Source organism: Miniopterus schreibersii, assembly GCF_964146895.1.
Source record: "Miniopterus schreibersii genome assembly, chromosome: 7".
Taxonomy (NCBI): domain Eukaryota; kingdom Metazoa; phylum Chordata; class Mammalia; order Chiroptera; family Miniopteridae; genus Miniopterus; species Miniopterus schreibersii.
This window is the reverse complement of record NC_138108.1, coordinates 39,595,898-39,615,680: the sequence shown is the minus strand read 5'-3', so window position 1 is coordinate 39,615,680 and position 19,783 is coordinate 39,595,898. Positions and strand designations below refer to the sequence as shown.

The following is a 19,783-nucleotide window of genomic DNA, read 5'->3' as shown; positions in this document are numbered from 1 at the left end:
TATGGAATAGGAAATTGCGTTCATTTATTTCAACTTCATTTAAACCCTTCGGTGGGAGATCCTGCCCTCAGCTCCTTAACTTCAGGAGAGAGCCCAACACAGAGCAGCACTCTGCAGAGGCTGAGTGTCCCACAGAGCTCGGCTGGAATGCCCCGAATCAGAGCACGTTCATACATGGGGATAAGCGAGTCTCAGACAGGAAAACAAATTTCAGCCAGTCTCCTTAATTCTGACAGGTCCAATGTCACTAGAACCTGCATTAACAACAAATGCAAAGCAGCCGTGAACATATATTTAGCAGCTGCTTCAAAAACACACAAAAGTTTTTCCCTGTTGGTAAACCTCACAGGCTTCCTCCCGATGAAGCTAACAAGCAGCTTTTATCATACGAAAAGAGCACAGATGGTCTTACTGTACCAAAGCCCATAATGGATTTTTAAATCTTAAAAACATATAAAACATCAGATATATTTTCTTTCTTGAAGTCTAGTCTCACAAATCTAGAGGAAATTGTTATGGTTCTTACCCATTTTGTAGATTGCTAACCACTACACAAAAAGCCTCTATAAAGAACTATTGACTGAACATGTAAATGAATACTAATTATATCTCAATAATAATGTGTGAATAAAATAAAATAAGGTGAAAATATTTAGAATTTTTTTTTTTATCCACACTGGAGTATATGCTTTTGGAGAGAGGGAGGGAGAGAGAGAAAGAGAGGAACATTGATGTGGGAGAGAACATCGATTGGTTGCCTTCCTTACATGCCCCAAATGGAGACTGAACCTGCAACCTCTCTGTGCACAAGATGAGGCTCCAACCAACTGAGCCACACCGGCCAGGGCAATATTTGGAATTCTTAAGAAGAAAATGTGCTGAGTAAATTGAAAGCAAGAGTATTAAAGAATAGTTTCCCAACTAAATGATGGACAGTAAAGAATATCATGAATCTGATAAATAACATTTTGGTTTTGTTTGAAAGGACTCACACTAGAATATACCTTTTTTTTTTTTTCCAAAGTCAGAAGACAACTTCTGTTGTCCAAACCCTGTGTTTTTCCTGAGGCTGTGGGTGAAGGCCTGGTTCTTGGGCTCCATCTCTTTATCATACCACTGAGGTAAACTATTAAAAAGTATTAAAATCCTTATTAATAAAACCAACCCCTGACAGAAGTGCCCCGAGGGACCTTTCATGCTCCCTGTCACCAATGATCTCTCTGCTCCTACAATCCCTATCTTCTGCTACTGTGACCTTTGTCCCTTTCCCATGAGGCCTCACAATCAATCAATCTTCATAACCTTTAGCTACTAACTCTTGCTGTTTTTATCACTTCTGTGTGTTTTGATTTTCATCTGAAAAGACTTCAATGCACATGAAAAAAGGTCATTTGGAGTAAAAGGCACATGGCATTATACCACCTACGCCACATTTTCCTAGGACGCTGCTCGTAGGCATTGCGAGTGTGCCAGGCTGGTTAAAGCAGCTCTGCACAAAGGAGAACTGAAAACCCATTCATCTGGAGCAATGTCTCAAAAGCACTGCCCTCCCATGGAAAGAGGAATTCCAGAGATTGTGAGCCCAGAGGAAAGCCCCCAGGTTTTGATAGACCAGAAACTTCTGGGCAATTCTAAGATAATGAGCCCTCTGCCCTGAAGACTAGGCAAAGGAAAAGTCCTATGGGCCTGTTTGTTTACTTAATAATTGGTCTACACTACTCAAAGTATGGTCATTTGCCCATGTGTTACAGGTCAATGACAAGTAAGAACAAAAATGGAGAGCAGGCATTGAGAAATTTTATAGCAATTTGACAGTCTGCTGAATCTAATAATAAAAAGTTGACATTTGTATTTTGTATTTCTTTTTTCCCCTAATGATTCATTTTTACTGTATTTTACAAAATTGTGGATCTACAAAGGATTGGAAAATTTTTTAAATGATTCTTCACCACTGATAGTTTGAGAAGAATTGGTTTAAAGGACCTAGAGAGGAAAACAAATTACTTGCAGTGAGACTTGAGAGTGCTATGATACATAATTTCTGATGACTTTTAGTTTAAATAGAAATTAATTTAAATAGATCATAATAAATGGTATACATGTTTATGTGAAATGTATTGCCATTATTTGTGTATTCATTCCCTAGCAATACAAAAAACATAGGCTACACTTCAGTCAAACAAATGCAGCATAGAGAGGTGAATTCTTTTCCAAGACTAAGGAAGATCTAATAAGATGATAATAGCAATGGATGTCATTTGGATTCTGACATTAAAATGGCATAAACATCTGCCCTTTCAAGCCAGAAGTTGAGAATATGACTGTTTATTTGGCACTGAATATTCTTTCACCATGGCTCCAAGGAAGCTGCGCTAATCTCCTGTGGCCTCTGACTGGCTCTGGAATACCATCTTGGCTCACACTGAAGCACAAAAGGACATCTCAACTTTGCTCTGCTTTTTTCCCCTCCCAACACCTGTTACCAAGTCACTTTCTTGGCAGGAGAAAGGTGGGGTGGTCAATGTAGAGGACAAATAAAGTTACTGTAAACACTGTAGCTGAATAAGAAGTAGGAAGAACTGAGCACCATTTTCTAAAGAATGCCTCAGTCCTCCCTTGTAATAACACGAACTGTCTCTTTTTTTTGCCAATTTTCCATTTCCTGTTAAGCTAAGAGCAGTCCTCATTGTCTCTAGGTATGATTAGAGAAATTAGACTGATCCCATGCAATACACCCAAGAGTCATGAGCTTGTGAAAAGCAGTTACAAAATCAGACCACTTCACAGATATTTCTAGCATGGGGATACATTTCTCTTCATCCTAAATCTGTTCAAGAGAAAATGGTTCCCTGATCAGCTCTTATACTAGCACAAAAAATTCCATCCCAGAAATGTGTTCAGAATTATGAGAACTTAATTTTTTGTCTTGGACTGTACCAGATTTAATAATCCCAGTGGATATTATATCAGATTACATTAGATTTTTGTAGTAATTCAAGGTAACTCCCTAGATGGTGTGATTTGAGGAAGGGAACAGAGAGTTGAGCTATTGACATTTTCCTATTAAAATATTCCCTTTGCTTTAGTCTTCTCAGGCTGCCATAATAAAATGCCATAGAGCTGATGGCTTAAACAACAGAATTTTATTTCTCATGTTTCTAGAGACTGGGAAGTCCAAGATCAAGGTGCCAGCAAAATGATTTCATTCTGAGGCTTTGTCTCTTGGCTTGTAGGCAACAGGCATCTCACTGTGTGCTCACATGCACAGGGTAAGTGTGGGGAGCACTCTCCAGTACCTCTTCTAATAAGGGCACTAATCTCATCATGAGGGTCTCACCCTCATGACCTCACCTAACCCTAATTATCTTCCAAAGGCCTCATCTCCAAATACCATTGCATTGGGAGTTAGGGCTTTACATATGAATTTGGGGGAAGGGGGAAAGATGCAAATATTTAGTCCATAACACCTTTGAATTAAGATGCCATATCCAGTCCCTGACTATGTAGCTCCCACTGCCTGTTCCCTGCGCTAGCCATCAATATTTGGAGTTCTTACAACATGGCAGACATTGACAACAAGGAAGAGTCTGAACTTGATCAAGATTTGGATGATATTGAAGAAGTAGAAGAAAAAGCTGGTGAAGAAACAAAAATCAAAGCACATCCGATGATGCGAAAGCCTCAGATTCTTGCAGCCCCTCCAAGGAAGACTTGATGGTCTGGTAGAAACACCAATAGGATACATTAAAAGCCTGCTTAGAGTAGTTAAAAGATGAGAGAATGCTCTCAAAAACCAGGTTAAATGTGCACAGATAGAAGCTAAGTTCTATGAGGAAGTTCATGATCTTAAAAGAAAGTATGCTGTTCTCTATCAGCCTTTATTTGATAAGCAGTTCAAGATCATTAATGCAATTTATGAACCTACGGAAAAAATGTGAATGGAAACCAGATGAGGAAGATGTAATTTCGGAGGCGCTGAAAGAAAAGGCCAAAACTGAAGATGAGAAAAGGGATGAGGGAAAAAAGGGACCCCAAGGGAATTCCTGAATTGTGGTTGACTGTTTGCAAGAACGGTGACTTGCTCAGTAACATGCCTCGGGAACATGATGAACCAATTCTGAAGCACTTGAAAGATATTAAAGTGAAGTTCTCGGATGCTGGCCAGCTTATGAGCTTTGTTTTAGAATTTCACTTTGAACCCAACGAATATTTCACAAATGAAGTGTTGACAAAGACATACAGGATGAGTTGCTGAGAGTGGAGGCCTGGATGCTGCTGCCGAAGCTGTCCATGCTGCAGACTTTGAAACTGGCCCCTTTTTACATCAGCGCATAACCCCCAGATCAGTACTGTGCCATACTGGAGAAGCAACTGGAGAAGATGCTGGCGATTGTGATGAAGGGGGGACAGTGGATAAGGAAGGGGAAGAAGATGAGGGAAATGGTACAGGCCGAGACTCAACGAAGGATCAAAACCCAGCAGAATGCAGGAAGCAGAGAAGCCAGATGGCCTACCTTCTGTTTCCCTGGAAAGGATGGGCTTTTATCATTTGAAAGGCCCATTGCAAGTTCTTTGTTGTTGTTTCCTTGCTTGCTGGGTTTTGTTTTTGCAGCGTAAAGTAAAATTTTTTCAAAAGATACCCTATCCATAGTATCTTTTCAAATAAAACATTTACTTCTTTGATACTTATTTTTATATAGTTGGAGTTTTGGGGTTTTTTCTTTATTTGTTTTTCAGCTATTATCACAGCATGTGGGGCAGGGAGTGAAGAAATAGCATGTAACTGGCAGAAAAGCATTAAATACCTAGGCTCCGAAGCAAGGAAAGAGAAGTCAAAAAGATCAAGAAGAAAAATGACTATTTAAGAATTTTCCTAAAGCTGCCCCATAAGATGTTATTAACCCATTGTTTACTCGGTAGTTTATTGAACACACTAGGTGCAGATGCTGTGTTGGTGCTAGGGATAAACCTGCAGGTAAAACCTTATCGTAATGGACTTATAAATGACGAGAAAGTCAGACCTTCAACAAACTAGATTCATGTGCTGTTAGCGTGTTGTGCTAGACGCAAGTCCAGGGTGGAGCAGAGCGCGTAGGAAGCAAAATCCACAGGGTGACTCAGAAACTGCTCATGGGGAGGCCACACTGAATGTGACTCTCATGAGAAAGGTATCGGGCGGAGGAGTGGGGATGGGAGAGGAGGGTGGGCAGTGGGGACTGGGGTTGCAGAAAAGTAGGGTACAGAGGGCCAGGCACAGAGTCCAAAATCAGAAAGGCAGAAGGTTCCACGCGCATGGTAGGCACGGGGGAGGTCAGGGTGGATTTTCTATACCCTGTTAAGGAGCTTTTGCTTTTTCCACAATCACTGAAGAATTTTAAAGAGCCGCAGAGTAATGGAATCAGATTTTCCATTCAGAGATCAGTCTTCCGCAGGCAAGGTGAAAAGTAGATTGGAGGAGTCAGAGACTAGATTAAGAAGTCTGTTAAGAGTTGCTGCAAGGTGAGAAGCAGTGGAGGGCGAGAGGGTGAAATAAGGCAGTAAGACAGTAAGTGTGGCAATGGAGAGTGGTTGAGAAGTGACAAGGCTAGTGGATAAATCCAAATACCTATTGAGGTAGAGGGGTGTCTCAGACGCCCAAGTGGCTCTAGGTGTCTGGAGGCACCATTTATTGAGGTAAGAAAATGAAGAGAAAAAGCCAATTTGAAGGGAACACAGGGAGTTCCGTGTCAGGCATTTTCCCCTGGAGAGCCGGGAGGCAGCTGGAAATGCGGGGCCCAGGAGAAAGGCTGGGGCAGGAACTTAATGTGGGGAGTTACCTGCCTTCTGAAAAGGGAGTTACCCGCCAAGAGAAGCCATGTCCCAGTGCAGGCGGCCTGTGCCAGGACCCTGGGCAACCCAAATAAACTCTGTGCACATATCTGTCTTCATGGCTACGTGGTGAGTTCCAGAAAGGTTGAATCAACACAGTTCATATTTTCATCCCTTACAGCATTTTGCATAGAGAAACTGCACCATATGAGATATGAGCAGCACCAGGAAAATAGATTCAGGCTCTGACATAGTCTACTATGAGCTGCTGCCCAGAAAGGTTTTAGAAATGAGAATGAAAAATAAAGTCTTATGCCTGTGCATTGTTCCTAGGTTTCTTTCACTTACTAAATAAACAGCTCATCTTCAGAGTAAAACAATCTGTCTTAATGACTCCAAAAATAGTACTGCAAATAGATTTGAAGGCTTCGGGTAAGGACCCATGATGAAGTGGAGGCTGTATTTATTTGTAGGATTATTTCCCAAGCAGGTGTGGTCAGAAGTGAGGCGAAGGGGGGCAAAGTGAAGAATCACCCAGTGATAGAAATAGCAGTGCGACAAAATGTGCTCTCAGCTTTCCGCTGTATTAGTAAAATGGCCTTTATTGTTTGGGCTAAGAAAGGTCAATTAATCACCCAAATGTTATCTGACAGTAATTAAGAATCAGCAGTGACAAAATATCTGTAAGAGCTCAGAACAACAAAGGGTTTTGTTTGGTTGAGGGTTTTTTGTTTGTTAGCTTTCTCTTTCCATATACCACTGGAAAAGGACTCATTGACACATCATATTCCTTTTATGGCTTCATTAGTGATTTTTGGCACCTAGGAAGGGGTGAAAAAAATGGAAGTGTCACAGCTCACTTAAGCAGACCCACAGGTAATTAGTATAGTCTCACTCCCTCTTCAGTACCATCTCTTAACAAGGTACTCAAATGTTTCAGAGTAAACCCTGTCAAGAAAGGAGAGCAAAAGGTAGGTAGCGTGGGCCATCCCCCTGCCTGAACTACGGCCTAATAAATCCCAGAATTGTTGAGTGGTAAAAAGGAGAATTGCTAAACTGAATTCCAATTCTAGGTTACAAGAAAATTAACACTAGTGTAAGAAGTTCCCTCAAGTACTCCCCTGCCTCCCTAAAGATTTAAAAACAAACCAGTGTTCTTTTACTTAATCAAGTTTTATCATTAATATTTCTGCAACAAGCTATGAAGAGATTTTGCAGTATATGCATCTTCCTCCCAAAAAGTCTACAAGTATTCCCAGAAGACTGTTATATGTGGTTTTTTTATGCATCCCACCAGGCTCTCCCCACACCCTAGGCACGGCCAAGTTCGCATCTTACTTCCAGGAGGGTCACTGTTGCTCAGTCTTCATGTAAACTCATGTACTCTGAGGCAGCACAACTTTCAGGTGCTGAGGTCTTCTTAGATGATTTCCACAGAAGGTTCTGCTGAAGGCAGCAGCAGGCCCTCCAGCCTGGCTGCTCCATGGCTGGTGCTATGGGTGTTGGGTTTTTGTTTGTTTGTTTTAATAACCGGTTCTTCTCTATAGGCCAGCAATCTCTGGCTCTAGCCTCAACATTCTCTGTCTGCTGTGTCAATAAACTGTATACCTTGGGGTTCTTTTGTTTGAGAAGGGTCACATCTTGTCTGAAATAAAAGATGAATATGGGTCCCTTTCATTGTGTAGAAACTGTCTGTGTGTCACCACTGAGCACACCCACTTCCCCAGCAGCAGAAGTTAAGGATGCCACTGTTTAACCACTTCCCCTCATATCCAGTGGGCTACGATTGTCACAGGCTCTCCTGGTCTTAGGAATGTTGAGACCTCTAACCCTTTGCTGCCCATGGGTCACTTAGTCTCACCTTTAATAATTTCAGGGTAGAAAACTCTTAGAGCAGTTTCTTCTCGTCTTACATTTATCTTCAAAAGGATCTTCCTTAAACAGAGTCAAAATATTTTCCCATGACTTTTAGTCATTTGCTCCAATACTACCTTCTGGAGCAACACATCATGAATATATTTGCTTGTACATCATGGTCCCCTAAAGGCCTAAAGACATTCCTTACAGCTCATTCCCTTCCTTTCCATCCCACAAGCCTTTTCCTCTCCAGGTCAAATACGACTTGTCCCTTCAACTGTTCTATATAGGACTTCCAGACTCTTTATCTTTCCCTTTGCCCCTTTGGGACTATTTCATTTTGTAAATTCCCACTGACACAGTCTTTTCTAGATTGGGGCCCGTGTGCAGTAGGAGCAACACAGAGAGTTCACCGCAATTCTCCTCCCTGACGTGGATACTGTACCAGATGTAGCACAAGGGCCCTGCAAGATTTTTATCAGTCTCACTCCTATATCTCAGCTGTCAAATGCTAGCAGAGCAGCAGCCTCTGAAGGATGAGGAGTGGGGGCCCCAGCTTCTCTAGAGGAAGTCATCTCTGGTCTTCTTTGCTCGTTAGAAACACTACCGATGTCCACTGGTGCCACCCAGCTTCAGTACTTCTCCTTAACTACAGCTAAGGGGGTTTGATAAGAAGTTCTTCAAAACGAAAAAGAAAAGATTGGGAAGAACTGAGCTCTCAGAGGAGACTGACCCATCAATAAAATCAATATGCTACTATACAGTCCTGGGATTATACTTAACCATAAATTCATGTAGCACCAGCTACAAATAATGTGTGAATGAAACTACATTGTGTTTCTACTACTGTCTTCCCACCCACTTCACTACAAAATGGGTGAGTCCCTTACCTGGTAGTTGCTAAGAAAAATGTCTTGTCTTTTCCAGAATGAATGCTTCTTAACTGATTTCATGTTATCCACTAATCAAATCAATGGTTCTAAAACTAAGGTATGATCTTTACCCCTACATCTGGACCACTGAGCCCTTTTGGAGAAAGTTGTACAACTTCACAGAATGGTCTCACACAATTCTTTTTCCCCAACACCAACTAGGTCTTAAGAACTACCTAGATTCATACCAATAGGATAGCTGTGGAAAATAATAAGTCTTGGTGAGGATATAGAGGAAATGGAAGCCTTGTGCAATGCTGCTGGGAATGTAAAATGAAGCAGCCACTGTGGAAAACACCATGGCAGTTCCTCAAAGAGTTAAACATAGAATTATCACATAACTCAGCAATTCTTACTTCGGGGTACATACTGAAAAGAATAGAAAATAGGACTCAAACAGATATTTGTACACTGATGTTCATAGCAGCATTATCAGCCAAAAGGGGGAAGCAAGCTGAGTTGACAGATGAATGGATAAACAAGAAGACAGAGGTATGAGTAGGGAAAAAATGAGTAGAGAAGATCTGCTTAAAATGATGATTCCCAGGCCCCATCTCCAGTGATTCAATAGGCCTGGTGTGGGTGGAATCTGTACTTCTAATGAGCTCCCCAGATGGTTCTGAAAAATGCTTCACTCTACCATTCTACTTCCTGTGGTAGACAATCCATTGAACAACTCTTTAGCCACTTATCTATAATTTTTTCCATCTGATTAAAATATTTTCAGTATTTTTACATAAAAATATAATATTAAATTATTATGTTAATTTAACATATATTATTGTCAATAATATATTCTAATGTAATATTATAGAATGCTTATTATATTGTTATATTTATGTCTTAGTCCATTCATGCTGCTATAATAAAATACCACAGACTGAGTGACTTAAACAGCAAACATTTATTTCTCACAGTTTGAAGGCTGGGAAGTCCAAGATTACGTTACTGGCAGATTCAATGTCTGAGAACCCGTTTCCTGGTTTGTAAACAGCTGTCTTCTCACTGTGTTCTCGAATGGTAGAAGACACAATGGAGCTCTCTAGTATCCCTTTCGAAAAGGCAACAATCCCATTCATGAGGGCTCTGCCCTCAAGACATAATCATCTCCCAAAGGCCCCACCTCCAGATACCATCATATTAGGGATTAGGTTTCAACATATACATTTGGAGGGGACAGAAGCATTGAGCCTATGGCAATAACCATATATTACTATCATATACAGATTCTATAATAATGTTCTAATTTAATGATACAATTATTATACACTATTATGTTTCCCATGTTTTCCTTCTTATTCACAACAATATAAAAGATATTAAATGCCTTTTAGGAAAGAAGGAATACTTTATCTCCAAAATCCCCTTGGCCAACTTCTAACTTAAAAGAGAGAGGAAGAAAGGGAGGGATGGACAGAGGGAGGAGAGAAGAGTTGGTTGCATTGAAATGAATTATTCTTATGAATCCGTGTAGTTTCCTAATATACAAGACTTTTTCTACTTCAAAGGGCTCACACACCGTGTTAGAGTCCATTCCAAAATTAGGCAGATCAGTAATCTCTGTCTTCTATATTTGTCAGAATTGCAATCAGGACAGACCTGTTTTCCCATCTTTGACATCTCTGCCGTCCTCTATGAGTTCTCAAAAATGGCCAACTCATTCTGGTATCCTCACCTCACATTTGCAAATTATTTTCCCCATTAGTGCTCTGGTGTCATCAGCCTGGGCCTGGTCACCTCAATCCATGCAGTTTATCTGAGAGCTGACTTGCTGGTCCCCCCATGAACATCAGTGCTGCCCCTCATCCCCTCAGCCAAGTTCTTCCTGGGCCTTGTTGTCTGAAGTACATTGTCCTTGATGGAAACTCGGAAGCTCACAGGACAAACTTCTGCTCTGGGATACTCAGCAGAGGGCCCACTCTTTTGTTCTTTACTTTGCTCCCCACTGACCAAAAAAAAAACTTTTCATTTCTTTCTGGATTCTTTTTCCTTCAGTGGAGGGGGAGTATAGTTTATTTCATTGGGTTTTTTTTTTGTTTTGTGTTATTTTTGCAAACCCCCAACTTTAGCCCTTCTGACACCATTCCCCAGCATTACACCAAATTTTTATGTGTATCTTTGGCTGTATGCCCTTCTTTTCACATGGTGTGCATGTCTTTTTAATGTACCCTCTAACTTCCAGACACCTATACATGTTAATTATCACCAAAGCAGATGTTTTAAAGTATTCCTATTCCAGGGTGAACGTTCATAAGCCATTATGAGACTATTGATGGGTCTGGCTTTCTGCATATGCCAGCCTGGTCAGGAAGCCTTCTACAAGGTTGTTAGTATTATTCAACAGCTTTTGTTGCTATTTAGATCACTACTAAGGTGAGGTCAGAGGGAGATATGACTCAGGTCCAGGACTACTGACCTCAATATCTCCCCAAGGCTAGTTTAATGGTTAAGATAAAAGGAACTCTGGAAACAAAGTTCCGGGAGATTTTGTGGTGAATAAATGATGGTGGTGAACAGGGACATGCACTCATCATTAAAAGTGGCATGTTTATGGGGTGCTGACACAGTTTATGGGGTGCATGCCTTCAAGTACCAGCCAGATCCATGCTTTTTCTAATGTTTTCACCTTTTCCCAAAGGTTTGGACAACACAGCTGTGATGAGGCTGCCAGAGAAATTCTTCCAGTTGAGGATTGTTTTTATATTTAGCCATGGCCAGCACTCCAAGCATGAGAGTTCATTCTCTTTAGATGTGACCCTGGGACCAGACTGCCACATCACACAACTCCGGGAGACTCATTCACATGGAGTTCTTTGTGGTGTCCCAGAGGGCACCATTCCAACTGAGTAGAGTAAGAAAGGCACCTTCTGGAGTTGTGCTACCCAGAGACTGTGCATGGGACCCCAGCCTTACCCTTCACCTCTTACCCTTCTTCCTACCATAGAGCACTATCACCCATCAGTCAGCTCCTGAGCTTACAAGCCTTGGCCCCAGACAGCACCGCATCATAATACAGGTTCTACAAGGCAACTGCAACAATGACTTCCGTGGAAATAGTATTTTACAGCCCACTGAGTGAACCTGGTCCCTGCCACACATCTCAAAATTTTCTGTGTGGCCAAGACCATAAAGCAGGCACAATTGTCCCGTTTTAGCCATAGAAATCCAGCAATTCTTGTTCAAGGCTATGTATTTCCATGGCCTTGGGCCTGGCTTTCTCCTTTTCTGTCCAGTGTTCTTTCCACCAGCCCCAGCTGCCAAGTTTCGTTTAGTTGAATGCAGAGCCCTAACTTCTGTTTCTAGATCTAGCTTATTGAAGCCCTGCTTTCTGGAATTCTACCAGTGATGCTTTAGTCTGTACATTTAGATCTTGGATTTTTATTAAAAAGAAAATTCATAACTTTGCCACCCTATATTCCTTAGTCCCTGTAGTATTTAAGACCTCTAGGACTCTATATAACACAAACTCAGTTTGAGCAGCCTTTTTACAAAAGGGGCAATTCTAGAGTATTCTGTCAAGCTCAAAGTATAGAGTGCAGCTGGGTCTCAAAAACCAGCTGGAAAGAAGAATTGGTCTCTGCTATTTCTATGTATATGTTTTATTCTTTCTTAAAGTAGATTGTTTTGCTCTGCCACTCAGTCCTCATGCTGAAGTATAGGCACAAAGACCACCAGAGATTTATGTACTAAAATGCAGTTGCTTTGGAAAAGGTCCATCTGCTCCCTCTGTCCCAACGCCAACTCTCCTCGGGAAGCGAGTGCATGGCCCAGCTTTGGTCAAGTGGCCCCATTGCACAAATCAGGTACAGCTAGACTGGGCAAGTTACGCTGCACACGTATAACCCTGTGGCAGGCCCCAGGAAATGGGAAGCAGGAACGAGTAGAGGGTGGGTGGGGGACTCAACAAAGTCCCGTGGTCAGAAGTGTTCCTAGCTAAGCCCCTGGCCTTAGTGTTCAGACTGGGTCTGTACCAGGCCTGCATCCCTGTGCAGAGCTCCATCTAAATTCCTGCTCCATTTTCTGATCCGGGCCCTCTTACTTGGCCATGTTATCCCCCCCACCCTGCCTCATTAATCTTCTTGCTCCCTATGCTCAACATTCTTTCTGGGCCGGAACAGGAATAGGCAAAAGGACCCCACATTCACCTCTGCCTTCCCCGGCTCACCCTCCACCACAGCCGCTTGGCCGTCGCTCAACAATGACTGAGACCGTGGAAGCCACGCCGCCCCGCTAGCCCTTCCCTGCCTGGCCAGCCACAGATCAATGTCTCTATCTTGTCCTTCAATCAGCCCTTCTCGGTTTCTTATTTCTCACTTTCCTCCTTCTGCACTCACTTCCATTCTCTGCTCACCCTCATATTACACACTCTGTACTCACTTCCCTCCCTGCATGTCCTTTTCTGTTTTTCCTATATCACTATTTCTGTGACTTATCTGTCATTTTCTAGCCAATCATTGATATTATCTTTCTCAAAATCCACATTTTTTAGGACAGTATTTTTTTCTACCATTTTCACACATATATTTGGTGTGAACAGTTAGTTACCACAACATACTCATTAAGAGAAGACAGAGAAATGCCCTTAGAAGAAAGTGACAATTCTCAAAATAAACTGTATGTTAATAAAACTCCAAAAATTCCCATTTTAGTCAACCCTTACAAACTGATAATAAAGTTAACCTGAAAGAGTAAATGCTTAGAATACCTGACAAATTTTATAAAATGAAATATAAAATATGTTTTAAAGTTACTATAACTAAGACATGACACTGATGTGGACAAATTGCTGGGACAGAGAATGCAGAAACAGATCCACAAGTTCATGGGTATTTAGTGACTATTAAATTTAGTAAGGAGAGAAGGGCTAACTCATTAAATAATGTGAAGGCAGTTAATAACCATTTGAAGAGAAACAATAAGTTAGACTTCTATCTATTTTATTCTTATAAAATAATAATTTACTAACGATTTCAGCATTTGTTAAAAACTGGGAGAATTATTAGAAGTAAATATAGGGGAATAAGCTTATCATCTTAAGGTGAAAGATATATGTCTTATCTACACAAAAAGGTAAGAAATCATAAAGTGCAAGACTGATAGATTTTGCCAAAAAATTCTGAATGTCTTTATGATAAAGTGCACCATAGAGTTGAAAAATAAATAAAACACTTAGAAAATGATTTCCAGCATCTATCATAAACATAGCATATAGAAAGTATCTATGAATAATAAGGAAAACATAAAAACTCTGATACAAATAGGGAAAGGATGTGAATAAAGAATAATAAAAAGAATGAACATGTATCTATCTGGAAAAATTCACCATATTATTATTACTGTAAGTAATGCTACAACAGTGAGATAGTTTTATCTGAGCATCTAGCAAAGAGTAAAGGGATAGCTTAAACTTAAATGAAATGACCAATTCCCATGTTGGAGTGTGGAGAAACAGCACTTTCACATATTATTGGTAAAACTGGAAAGAAGTACACAATTTTAAAGCAACTTTCTAACACATATCAACCTATCAATTTGATAATCACTATCAATATTTTAATTCTACTTTTAGGAATTTATCCTGCAGATAAATTAGCATCGAAAGATATATAGACCAAGATGTTCTCAGAAACATTACGTGGAAGGACAAAAAATTGAAGACCATTACAATGCTCACCAGTAGTGTAACAGTAAATAAATTATTGTCCAACAATGCTATGGAATACCATAAAAGAGTTTAAAAGATTGAGATAAATGTGTATGCACTTCCCCAGGAAAGTGTCCATGATACAGTGTTAAATTTAAAAGCTAGGCATGCAACAGCATGTATAGTGTTATTCCATTTATTTAAAATAATAGTGTATCTGGATATTACTAGAAAAGAGCTTGAAGTAATATACACCAAGCTGTTAACAGTGGTTATCTTTAGAGGGTAAAATTAAGTATTTACATCTCTGTCATTTGAATGTTACATGACAAGCTTTTATTCTATCTTTATTCAGGAAAAAAAAAAGTTTTAAAAAATATCCACTGACCAAGAGTCCCTGCCTCTGGCCAGAGTCCATCATGTCGCCTGTCAGGGTCTTAAACTCAGTGACACATGTGTGGAATCATCTTTCAGTGGCTAAATCTACAAAAATGCAAAAATAATCAGAGTGTGTGTGTGTGTGTGTGTGTGTGTGTGTGTGTTTAATCAACCTAAGAGGACCTAAGAAGCTCTGCCTTCCTTTTATCCCTAAAGGCCAAAGAGAGACTCTTGTGTCAACCGCCTGAACCAATATCTCAGGCTTGGGTCAAAAGGAAACTTGACTGATGGTTGGCATCCTTTCAAAAGCTTCTCGAATGATGCCAAATAATTAGAAGAAGATTATGTTAAAGGTATTCAGGCAGAATCTCCCTGGGATAGGCGGTGGGGGTAGGAAGTGCAGGCCAGGATGAAGACACTACCCTTTATTCTCCACCCACACGTTTGATTTTGTCATCAGTTGTTCCTTATTAGTGTGGACTCTCTTTTTCCCAAGGAAATTTATCTAATTTAATTGCAAAGCATGCGAGACAGGCCATCCATCTTGCCCCACCGCCCATAGAAACACTACGAGAGGGGTGGGCTGTTTTGCTAGCTTATCTCTGGCAGAGCCCTTTCACTTTCAAATTAAAGGAATTACAGGGTAAACATGATAACCACAATTAGGATATTTTTAGAAACATAAAATCCTCCGGAAAACATGACACTAATACTGGTATTATGATTGAAGTTAGGAATTATGGTTATTAGAAGCTTTGCAGTTTATGTGCTTCATAAATCTAATCACTTCACACATCCAGTGATGCTGTTGCTATATTTACTGCCGACATCCATGATGACAGACAGCACCTTTGAGAAGGGCCAGATAAACAAAATATTTTACATACTCCAGCTTCTCAGTGTCTAATGGATTCATATCATGGAGAGAAAAAGGCTTCATTAAAGAAACGGCACCAGATGCTGAGAAGCCGATTTACCATGGAGATTTGATCTGAGTTATCTGCTCCTATTTAATGGGGAACACTGCTGCTCAGTTTCTGGAATCCTCTGAGCACAGAGTGGAAAGGGAGGGCTGCCAGGGTGTGTCAAGGTGCAGGGAAGGAGCTGGGTAAGCTGACAACTCTGCAGATAAGAAACTGTCCCTGATCACTTGGAAACCATCTGGAAGAAATATGTAAGATCTGATGGTGTGTGCTATGTGTCCAGGATCCTTAGGAAAATCCATTGTTATTGGGAAGGCACCTCAGAGAGAAATGACAAAGTGACCCCCAAATTCTCCTCCCCAGATGTGGCTATAGTTCAGAGCCCTGAGTCATGTTGAGGAGAAAACAGATGAGACAGTGAGTTTTATAACCACCAGACCACCAGAGCAGAGATCAAACAATCTCAGTATTGTGTTGACCTTCGGATGTTCCTTGAAACCAGATGCAACCCTCACTGTTGAAATCCTAATCCCAAAGATTAAAATTTATGCTTGAGAATATTACTATGTGGTAGGTGGCAAATTAGGAACATTTTAAAGGCCATAAGCTCATTTTGGTTTTTTTTCCAACAAAGGTGTTAATGTTGCCACAGCGGCTAAAACATGACCAGTGCTTTTCACACATATCCATCCATATATGCCCTCCCATAAAAACCTACTAGATTATTTAAATTATCTGTAGGCAGAGATCACAACTTCTTGGATTCTTCATAGCTCCCAATAGAGTGGCCCTGTTCACATGGCAAACACTCAATAAATGTGATTAATGGAGAAAGCTGGACAAGGGAACCTGCTGGACAAGAAGTTCTCCACAGTCCTTCCAACCACTTTGACAATCGGTTTAGATTTTCGAGTCTGTGTTTGTGGGCAGGAGAAATGCTTGCGATACGTGCCCACATGTGTGAATGTGAGGTGACAGGTAATCCAGAAGTAAATGGTGGTGTCTTGTGCCAGAAGTGGCAATGGAGAGTCAGTAAGCAGCAGAGGACAGACTTGAGGGATCTCGAGAAAGCAGGATTGGTAAGACCTGGCTGTTGTCTGGATGGGGAAAGCAGAGGAGAATGAGGGGTGAAAGCTGGCACTCGGGGCTCTGGCTCCGTGCAGCTCATCACATGGTAAACACATGTCTGGGGAGGAAGATGATGGATTTAGTTATAAGCATACTGAGCTGTGAATGTCTGTGGCTATTTAGCTGGAGAAGATCAGCAGTCTTAATGAGGTATAAAAACAGCCGTAATCAGGGTAAGAGAATGGAGCTGAGAAAGGAGGAAAGGAAATGGACTCCATGGAGCGGAAGACTTGTACTTTTCTTATTAAAATACCATTTTGGCAAAGGGAACAGTATAAGGAATTCCACAGAATGGTGAACTCTTTGGGAACCAGGAGCCATAATTTTTTGCCTAATTCCTAATAAATAAGTGAGCTGCCATGCTAAGAATCTTCTCAAACAAGGATGCCATCCAGTAAAATAAATGAAATCCTGTCATTTAACAAACCAAAACAAACAAAAACTCACAAAACAAACAAAATGTATAGTGTCTACAAGAAAAAGCTTGTGTTGTGAGAGTACCACAATCAAACATTCTTCTGAGGAATTAAATATCTACATAGTTTTTGTCATAGTCCTTAAAAATAACTTTTATTGATAGCAGTAAAGAACAATCTTTGACCTTATCTAAATATGTGGAATTCTGATGGAAAAAATAAGTGTGTGGAGAAGGCCAGAGGCATGAATTATGCATACCACATCATCACACTTGCTCCTCAATACAGAGCTGCAGCATGCTTTGCATGGAAAAAGAAATTAGAATAGAACAGATATTGAGCAATTTTCTCCATAACTGGTTCTTACTCACCTTAAATGTAAAATTTTATTTAGCTTATTTCAAAGGGAGACATCCCTATTAAGGGAACACATTTACTGGTGCCTGTTGGAAAGGATTTAATGCAAACAAGCCAGACATAATTGAAGGAAAAACACCCTCTGACTGTTCTCAGAAGAGCTTAGCAAAGAAGAGGATGGCAGGAAAGAATTACTTTATTATATTGATTTTCTCGGAGAAATCAAAGGAGGCTAACTCAAATAGACCAATTCGCTTTTGCCAAACTCCGTGGAAGCAAGTAGAACAGCCCTGAATTTACGTGTCAAAAACTGTTTGCAATCATTTTGTGGGATATGCAAATCAGGATTCGCACATTATTACTCTAATAAAATAGCTAATACAAAAGGATGTCTGGGTTCGTTTGCACATATTCCTTGTTTTAAATGAATGCAAGTATAATGGGTGTAAGTTTTGTCTAACAAAATGTTTACAGTCCAATCAGATCATTAACCTGAAATATGAAGAGAGTGATGCATTCATTGTGGTGCAATAACAAAGACGCTGGAGCACAACAAAAGTAATTGGAATACAGTTCTCTCAAAGCTAAAATCTATTTTTCTTTCACAATGAGCAAAACATTTCACTTTTATATAGGCTGTTTCCCACAGTAGATAACATTAGTTATGCCTTTGGTGGCTTGCGGTCATTTATGAAGATTTCCTTGATGTGTCAAATAACATCACAAAAAATAATATTGCTCCTTAATAAAATATCTTTATATTTTCTTTGTTTTCACATTTACTTTTCAAATGTTCTTTTATGAATATGCAAATTATTTAATAGTTTACAGAATTCTAATTCTCTAATTCATTCTTCTGCCTTCTGGTGGAAGCAGACTGTAAGGACCCATTTCAGAATTTTCTAAAGTGTGTTCCATAGAACACTAACTCCGCAGGATGTCAAATATGTGTTACTCAAAGAAATGGGATTTTCTAGTCAAATAGGAAAGTAAAATGCTGGCCAATAAAATTAAATAGATTTCTCTATTACAGAACTTCTCAGGTCTCTTAATACAGGGTAAGGCAAAGATAGATTTACAGTTGTGAGTATGTGAAACAGTTTATTTTTATATTATTGTTTATTAATTATTGTATTATTTTCCACATGTAGAACTGTAAACCTATCTTTGCTCCAACGTGTATGTTAATGAACACAGAAAATCTCCAAGGAAGTGTATGTAAAGGCTGTTGAGTTTCCACAGAAATTTTCCCCTCTGCCTTTCTTCAATGAGCATCTCAGACTTGATCATCTAGGAGCTGCTAATGTGTTTATTTTCATTATCTGGACAGTGCAGTGTGAGTAATAAGTGCAGCAGACAGGTTTAAGTGTCAGTGTTGGGGAGGGGAATGCATTCTAGAGAGGAACACAGAGTAACATCCAACTAAGAAGGCAGCTGTTGCTCAGTTTTGTCCACAGAAAAGTAAGGTAGACATTCCAAATTTTTAAGAACAGCAGGAAATCTGGATTTTTATGTGGCTGAAGTTGTTTTAAACTACTCTGTGGGCTAAACGTGTCTGTCACAAACATGGTCCTTGAGTTTCCCCAACATAGCACTTTGTAACTCATTCTATACAACATGCTGTCTAGAAAAGTCACTTCCACACTAAATAATCCTTCAGGTTATGATTTAATGTTATTGTTATTGTAATGACACTAGTAATAACGGAAGTTTCTGGTTACTTGCTGGGAACTCTTAAAAATCAAGTCATGCCATTTCCCTGTGGCCTACAACATGCTATCCAGATTTCTGACAGCATAATTTACAAACATTAAAAGCATAATCAATGTTCATTAGGAGAACAAAATTAATAGTAAATGTATTAGTTTGCTAAGGCTACCATAACAAATACAATAGACTGGATGGTTTAAACAACAGAAATTAATTTCCTCACAGTCTACTGCCTAGAAGGCTAAGATCAAGGCGTTGGCAGGGTTGGTTTTTTTCTGAGGCCTCTCTCTTTGGCTTGTAGACAGCAGTCTTCTGGTTTTGTCCTCACATGGTTTTCTCTGTGAGTGTGTGTCTGTACCCTAATCTAATCTCTTCCTATATGGATACCATTCATATTGGATTAGAGCCCACCCATACTACATCATTTTACCTTAACTGACACTTTAAAGGCCCTATCTCCAAATACAATCACATTCTGAGGTACTGGATGTTAAGATTTCAACACATGAATTGTGTGTGGGGGGGTACAATTCAGGCCATAACAGTAAATGACCTTACAAAGACAAAAACTTATTAAGTCTCTTCTTTTAATTACATTTAGTTTATAAAAAAAAAACCTAAAATCATAAA

General features: G+C 40.0%; 1 pseudogene across 1 annotated transcript; it reads left to right on the top strand.

The window, feature by feature from the left end:
* Positions 1–3,559: 3,559 nt before the first annotated feature.
* Positions 3,560–4,255, top strand: LOC308559396 (nucleosome assembly protein 1-like 1 pseudogene; annotated as a pseudogene). Its single transcript has one exon. The product of its transcript is annotated as a nucleosome assembly protein 1-like 1 pseudogene (transcript).
* Positions 4,256–19,783: the final 15,528 nt, after the last annotated feature.